This window comes from Amphibalanus amphitrite, unplaced genomic scaffold (assembly GCF_019059575.1).
Source record: "Amphibalanus amphitrite isolate SeventyFive unplaced genomic scaffold, NRLGWU_Aamphi_draft 000001F_arrow, whole genome shotgun sequence".
Classification (NCBI taxonomy): Eukaryota; Metazoa; Arthropoda; class Thecostraca; order Balanomorpha; family Balanidae; genus Amphibalanus; species Amphibalanus amphitrite.
The window spans coordinates 674,960-683,323 of record NW_024881499.1 but is presented as its reverse complement, the minus strand read 5'-3'; positions in this window follow the sequence as shown (position 1 = coordinate 683,323).

The following is an 8,364-nucleotide window of genomic DNA, read 5'->3' as shown; positions in this document are numbered from 1 at the left end:
AACATAGTGACACCATTTATGAAGCTCTAGCATCATTGTGTGCGAAGTTATTAGCAAAAACGTAATTTGACCTCATTTGACCTCAGATGACCTGACCTAAGTGTTTTTCAGAAAGCAAACACCAAATTCATCTTAAATGGAGCTAAAACAACACAAAAACATTGAAATGGAGCATACTTTTACAATTTTAGCTATTCGAACAAATTTTCATAAAATTTGTCGTGACCTCCAGATGACCTCAGGTCACGTTAACTTGAAAAACCTGGATGTAGGTTATACAACTCGGTGATCTTAGCATACTCTGCCAGTTTGAATCAAATAGATGAACGACTCTAGCCCTCGCCCGTATTGGTGTTTTTCCAGCCGCGAACGTACTCGTGTAAGGCGGGGGTCCGCTGGACTCCCCTTGCCGTTTTCACCCCTGATCGAGCTAGAGCCTCACGGAAAAAACGTGTTGCCCGTGACGAGAGGAAGCCGATGATACCCAATTTTAAGGTGCTAGGTCATTGGTTGACCTTGCAGGTCAGGTCAATGACCCAAAAGTCGGGAAAATCGGGACCTGTTAGAACGTCGTAAAGTGTGGCTGCTATGGGGTTTTTCTGGGTGCTGATCACGGATATCATGTTAGTTTTGATTACAGATGATGTCTTTATGCATTTAGGCCAGGTCGGGTCAGGTCAACCAGAAGGTGTTCTGCCGGGTATTCGTAGTAGGTATCAACCGCCTCTGACAGCTTCGTAACATGTTACGAAGGCACCAAAACTACTTCGTAAATGTTCATATGGTTGCTAAATTCGAATTCAGCTTAAAAAACTGGCCTAGAAACACGTAACACTCGAAAAAGTGAACCGAGGTCATCAAAGGTCAATGACCTGACCTGACCTTCAAGTGACCTTGACACCCACCCGAATGCATGGGACCACCATCATTTCACGTGTTTGAACGTTTGAAACCACGAAAAGACTGCAAACGCGCAGCTAATGCGAGCCGACATACGCCGAATCGCGATTCCGGCCAAACATGGTCTCGAAAAGTAGGCCACAGGTCAAAGGTCATTTGGGTCAGGGTCATGAAATTTTCAGGTAGGTGTATAAAATTGATCAACTCGAGGGTACTGAAAGTTTCGTCGCGATCGGGCGCTTCTTACACGAGTTATTCGCGAAAAACCGAGGGGGTCCATTCGCCCCCCCCCCCTACACGGGCTATGGCTAGATTTCATTGACAAACTAACGTATTTTCAGTGCCATTTTAACCATGTAGGTACCTTTTTTGTGACCTTGTGACCTGGCCTGAGGTCACTGGAACACATAACGCCTAGTACATGTGTTAACCCGCGCCCTGATTGGGGGCATTTTGACCCTCTGTGGTTTTTCTTAAATAGCGAAAAAACGGCGGCGCGCAGTGCCGACAAATTTTGGGTACCTACCCGGACATCAATTTGACACCTTCACACAAACTTCCAAGTCACAGGTCACCTTGGGTCAGGAGTTATTGAGGTCAAACTGAGGTCATGTTCGAGTAAAAATGAGCAAAAAACATGACATCTTGAAACGCTCACCAAACCTACAGTTACCAAGAAATTTTAAAGTTCTTTATGTGGTTGTGTAGAGAAAAGACGGCGATACAAAACTGCTATCTCGGATTTTCAAAATTTTGGGATTTTCACTCCCATAAATAGAAAATGATATTTTTAGAAAAAAACTAAAAAATACCCAAAAAAAAATCGAATTTAAAAAACCGGAATACATGTATGTGATATCCCTGCGCTCTTCGATAAACATACCAAATTTTAGATAGATAGTTCCTTTTTTGGCCAAGTTATAGCAAAACAAAATGTTCAAAATTGATGACGTCAAATTTTTTAACTTAAATTTGAGCAATTCTAGACCACATAGCGCAAAACAAAGACCACCATTGAACTCCCCGTGACGAGCTGCATCGAATTGATACCCATTTTATGCCACAATATCAACTTTGATATTTAACCTAATTTGACCTGACCTTTTTCGAACTACTCCGACACCCATGATCAGGTGACCAGGAGTGCCCCCACCCTCAAACCCATCATGGCCATGTTTGGCCGGAATCGCGATTCGGCGTATGTCGGCTCGCCGCGCGTTTGCAAGCTTTTCGTGGTTTCAAACGTTCAGACGTGTGATTTGATGTTGCTCCCATGCATTAGGGTGGGTGTGAAGGTCACCTGAAGATCAGGTCAGGTAGGTCATTGACCTTTGGTGACCTCGGTTCACTTTTTCGAGTTTTACATGTTTCTAGGCTAGTTTTTGGAGCTGATTTCGAATTTAGCAACCGTTTGAACATTTACGAAGTAGCTTTGGTGCCTTCGTAACATGTTACGAAGCTGTCAGAGGCAGTTGACAGTTGACACGTATTACGAATACCCGTCACGACCCCTACCGGTTGACCTGACCTGACCTGGCCCGACCTGGTCTAAATGCTTAACCCGCGCCGGGCCGGGGGTGTTTGAACCCCCTCCCCCCCCACCTGCGATTTTTCGCAAATATCTCAAAAAGGGCGGTGCGGAGTGCCGCCGTTTTTGGCACACCTGTTTGTGAATCTTTTCCGCACATGTTGTGAAAATTTCAGACCCAGATCGCCTTAGGTCAGGTCACCAGGTCACGCCAAGTGACCTCACCTCAGAAAAAAATATGAATGCTCGTCATAGCTACACCGATTGATCGATTGCCTTGCAACTTTCAGCGATTGATAAGAGCAACATTATCTATAAAATGTTCTGCCATTTAATAAAATGTTATATAAAATGTTCTGCCATTTTCGACCGAAAAAAGACCTTCGCGAGAAGAGCTGTCAGGCCTACAGCTTTGAAGATACAGAAAAATGATCAAACATTAAAGCTGTAGAATTGACAGGGCTACAAAACTGCTATCTCGGATTTTCGAAATTTTTGAGTTTTGACCCCCAAAAATCAAAAAAGCAATTTTTGTATATATTAGCCAAAAAATCCAAAACGTTTTTTTTGTGTTTCGAAAAAAAAACGGAATAATTGTGATATTACCTACCGTCTTCTATCTAGGTACATACCAAATTTCAGATCGATACCTCGTTTTTGGACAAGTTATAGCGAAAAAACTGTTCAAAAATGATGACGTCAAATTTTCAAACTCATTTTTTGGCAATTCTAGACCAATTCAACGGTCTGGTGTTATGTCGTATCACATATGTTGTGTCACAGCAAATGGTTACAATTATTGTTAACCCGCGCCCCGTTGGGCTCTGCCGAGCAACGCGCCCTGTTGGGGGGGGGGGCATTTTGGCCCCCCTAAGATCTCGAGAACCACGCAACCTAGCGACAAGCAGCAAACGGTGTTGGATAGCCCTATCAGGGAACTACCTTGTGACCCAATTTTATTGACCTACATCAAACCGATGACGTCACAGGTCAGGTCAAAGGTCCAATTTTCACCGTTTACAGGCATTTCAAGAAATGCGTTGTAAAATCGAGTAAAATGCATTTCATTGAAAATCATTGATGGTGAAATGTTCTTCAAACACATATTTTGCTATTGGAGGTCTCTGATACCAGGTCAGGTCACAGAGGTCAGGTCACTTGGGGGTCACAATATGAAAGTGTCGTGTGATGCATGTTTTATGGTCCATTTTACATGACAAATGCGATTATGTGGGTCAGGCAGCCTTTGGGGCCAGCTTAGGTCACGTTTTGGTCAAGGTCAGGTCAAGGTCAGGTCAAGGTCAGGTCAAATTAGGTCAAATTTCAAAGTTAATATTTTTGCATAAAATGGGTATCGAATCGATGCAGCTTGTCACGGGGAGTTCAACAGTGGTCTTTGTTTTGCCGTACGTGGTCTAGAATTGCTAAAAATTGAGTTCAAAAATTTGACGTCATCATTTTTGAACAGTTTTTTCGCTATAACTTGGCCAAAAAACGAGATATCGATCTGAAATTTGGTATGTATATAGAAGAGCACAGGGACTATTACATGTATTCCGGTTTTTCCGAAATTCGGAAAAATTTTGCTTTTTTTAGTTTTTTTTTAATATATTTTTTGAATGTTTGGGGTCAAAAACCCAAAATTTTGAAAATCCGAGATAGCAGTTTTGTAGCGCCGCTTTTTTCTACTTGACCATAAAAAGAACTTTGAAATTGCTTGATAACTGTAGATTCGGTGCGCGTTTCAAGATTGCATGTTTTTTTGCTCATTTTTGCTCGAACATGACCTCAGTTTGACCTCAATAACTCCTGACCTAAGGCGACCTAAGACTTGAAATTTGGTGTGAAGGTGTCAAATTGATGCCCGGGAAGGTACTGAAAATTTGGCGGCGCTGCGCGCCGCCGTGTTCTTGCTTTTAAGGAAAAACCACAGGGGGGGCCAAAATACCCCCCAACGGGGCGAGGGTTTTAATAATTTTTGCTATATATAGGGATGACCTGAGGGTATGTGAGGATTTGTCTGGATGGAAGCGGGTCAAAATGAAAAATGTGTGTAGATTTAAGCGAGTGCGCTTTATTTACTTGTGTTTTGAAAATGTGATTTCGAAAATGTTTATATTACTTGTATGCCGCTGACGAAGTGACAATAATACAGTCACGAAACTGTCCGGAAAAGCCGAGTACTTTAATTCTAGACCAGATAGGGCAAAACAAAGGCTCCCCATTGGACTCCCCGTGACACGCGGCATCGAATCGATACCCATTTTATGCAAAATATCAACTTTGAAATTTGACTTAATTTGACCTGACCTTGACCTGACCTTCACCAAAACGTGACCTAAGCTGGCCCCAAAAGCTGCTTGACCCACATAATTACATTTGTCATGTAAAATGGACCAATATCACACGACACTTTCATATTGTGACCCCCCAGTGACCTGACCTCTGTGACCTGACCTGGTATCAGTGACCTTAGATAGCGAAGTATGTGTTTGACGAACTTCGTACCATCGATAGTTTTCAATAACTTAGCAATTTACTCGATTTCACAACACATTTCTTGAAATGCCTGTGAACGGTGAAAATCCGACCTATGACCTGACCTGTAACGTCATCGGTTTGACCTAGGTCAATGAAACCTGGTCACAAGGTAGTTCCCCGGTGGGGCTATCGAACGCCGTTTGAATTTTGAAAATCGGCCGGTAAATTTCCGAGATCTTAGGGGGGCCGAAACGCCCCCCCCCCCCTACGGGTGGTAGGGTCCACCGGTAGCCCTACGGGGCGCGGGTTAAGCGGGCGCCTATTGATAACTTTTCTCTAAGTAGGTACAAGAAACCCGTACAAAATGTTACAATACAAGACAAAATTGATGCAATATACCAGCCTACTGCATCTGGTTTGTATTGCATGTATTTGGAAAATGTGGCGAGGATCGGCGGGCTGTTTTTGGCTCTAGCAGCCTCCATCTCCAGAAAGCTCCCGGCTCCTCTGCGCAGTGAACTCTGAAGGACTCCGCCGGGAGAACCCCGAACCTCTGCCAGACGCACTGCGCAGCGCCGGCGGTGACTCGGCGGGCTGCGCCGCGGAGCAGCTGGCCTCGCCGCCCCCGCACGCCTCTGACCCCAGACGCTGGATCTGTGCGTGTGCGTGCGCGTGACCCATCACTGGACGGCCGCCAGCTGACTGCGGCGCAGCCCGGACCGATGAGTCCAAATGCGCCGCAGACGGAGGACACAGTTTGCCGAAACCAGCGAGCTGCTAACCTCGACCGCATTGGTCTGGTCAAAGCATACCGTTGTGCTCAGCGGGGACAGGATTCATTTCACAGCCTGAGAGCCCTGGTTATCCGGGATGTACCGTCTTAAAGGGAGATAGGTAATGACCTTTTTCCACAAAATCTGAGTTAGGACCATTTTCTGACAAAACACAACAAGTTATAATGTAAATTAAAACCATTTTGCTCAATTCGGTACCTTGCCGCAAATATCTCAACTTGAAGTCACGTTAGCGGGGAGCGCTGAAAATGACCGTTGAATAAGTACTTACATCACTTTTTGGTACTTGCATGTAATTTTGTAAAATGAGCGTATTCCTTACATTTGATCTTCATCACATCTACAGGGTCTTTCATAATAAATGTTACTTTTGAAAGAGCTATTTCTCAGGACATATATGTTCCTCATGTAATATGTACCATCACACGAAACAGAAACACATTAGCGTTTTTGCACACACAACTTTCATTTTAATGCTCCTCAGGAATTTTCAACTGTATCGCCCTTAATTAAGACACACGTTTCGGCCCTCTGACGAAGGTATCGCACCCCGCGCCTCACAACGTCTGGGTCCAGGCTTCCAGAAAACCTCTCCACTGTGGTTCGCAGTGGATGGTTGCAGGAGAGTTTTGTCTCAGATCTGCCAATGCGACTCCCCAAAACCAGTAGTCCAGCGGGGAGTGGTCAAGACTCCGTGGGGGCCATGGTCGCTCGGTGAGGCGGCTGATAACGCGCTCTTCGAAATTTTCAATCAGCCACTGGCGCAACAGCTGCCGTGGTGTGCACTGTGGCACCATCCTGCTGGAACCACAGGCCGTCTCTTTGAACCTCGTCCCTGACCTGAGGCAGAAGCATTCCTTGAGCAGCTTGAGGTAAGCCACCCCGTTCAGTATTGACCCTGGGGAGAGCCAATGGATGAAGACTTGTCCGTCGACCGTAATGCGTAATGCGTTTTAGTGGTGTCGACATACTCTGCTTTTGCGTGAAGGAAAATTGGCGCTGTGACTTTTTTTATTTTTCGGGACAAAACCCTAATCAATTTGCAACAATACGCATAAAAAATTCACGCGGAAGTGATAAATTAAGAGCTCCTAACTAAATGTTCTAAAGTAACATTCATTATGAAAGACCCGTTAATGGTCGTCTATAGTGCCTTCAAAAGATATTCATGGTTTGGGGGTGATTTATGTCTAAATTTACGCAACTATTTTTCCTGTTCATCATCTGACGCCATATGCTGCTATTTTAGTAGCAACGACTCAATTTTGAATCGGTCCCGCCGACTGCACAATAAAAGAAGATAGATACAACACTTTTGCGGCATCACTGAAAAACTTATGCAGTACTGTTATCAAAATTCTCATAACACCGTTCGACAAACCTGAAGTCTTTTTGAAATAAATATGCTTGTATTTTTCGCTTCAGGCTCTGACGCCAAAATAATGAATTTCGTAGTCGCAATCGCAAGATTTGGCTGCGTTTCTGGCGCATGCCGTTCATTTGTGGCGCAAAATAATACTTGGAAACAAAGAAGAGTAGGCACTATGTACCCCCGAATTAGAATCTAATTAATTCTAAACCGAATTAACTCTAATTCAAATTAGAATCCTTACAACCAAGCAACGACAAGGCGATAACATAAACAAAAACCCAAGCGTCGCTGTTTGAAACAAAAGCGCCATATACCTACTGCGACTTTTTTTTTATAGAGAAGGACAACGCATTTCGGTGGGTGTTACAAGTACTGCAAATACTGCTTCTTTTTTGCAAAAATAAAAACCTTTTTTATATACGAAAATGTGCTAGGAAATTTTCATATTTTATAGAAACTACAGTAGATATAGTATAGATGTCGAGTAATTTTTATTTAAGAAAAAAGAAAGCTCATTATCTCCCTTTAATGGATTTGTCTGAGTGACAGTGACGCTCCAACGCCATCGTGGCAGCGACACCCTGCGTCATCATGTCAGATGCACTGCAGTCACAAATGTGGCAGTGATGCCCCACGTCATCATGACACACTGAAAACAATTTAACCCAAGGCTGGCGAGTAAACCGGTGTTTTACGGGTACCCCTATCCGCAACCATTTTTAACCACCCTCCCAGGAGTAGTGCTAGGTCCCATTGCGGTGTAGTCGTACTTGCTCTGAGCGGATATAACCGCTGTCAGCGAACAAGTCCGCTGAGAGCAGGGACGACTACACTGCAATGGGACTTTACTGTACTCCTGGGAGGGTGGTTAAAAATGGTTGCGGATAGGGGTACCCGCGAAACACCGGTTTACACGCCGGCCTTGGGTTAAATTGTTTTCAGTGCAGTTGCTCTGCAGTCTGCAGTCACAAATGAGTCCGATCGGTGGGGAGTGGGCTCGCCCTGCAACACCCTGCAGGACCTGTCACGGGTCACCCATGTCAAACCTAAGATGAGCTTGTCAAACAAATATGAGCTATTTTGGTACGTTTAACAATTCGTTTATTGACGCTTAAGGTAGGTAATGCAATGGTACAGGGTGTTCGAAAAAAAGTTTACCCAAACAATCTTTAATAAAATTTGCAATTTGTATATAAATCGTCTGAAATTTTTTACGACGTTTTGCCAAACCAATGCAATGCGAAGTACGGCTCTCGCGAAATTAAGCGGTAGGTTTTGCACTTTTACAT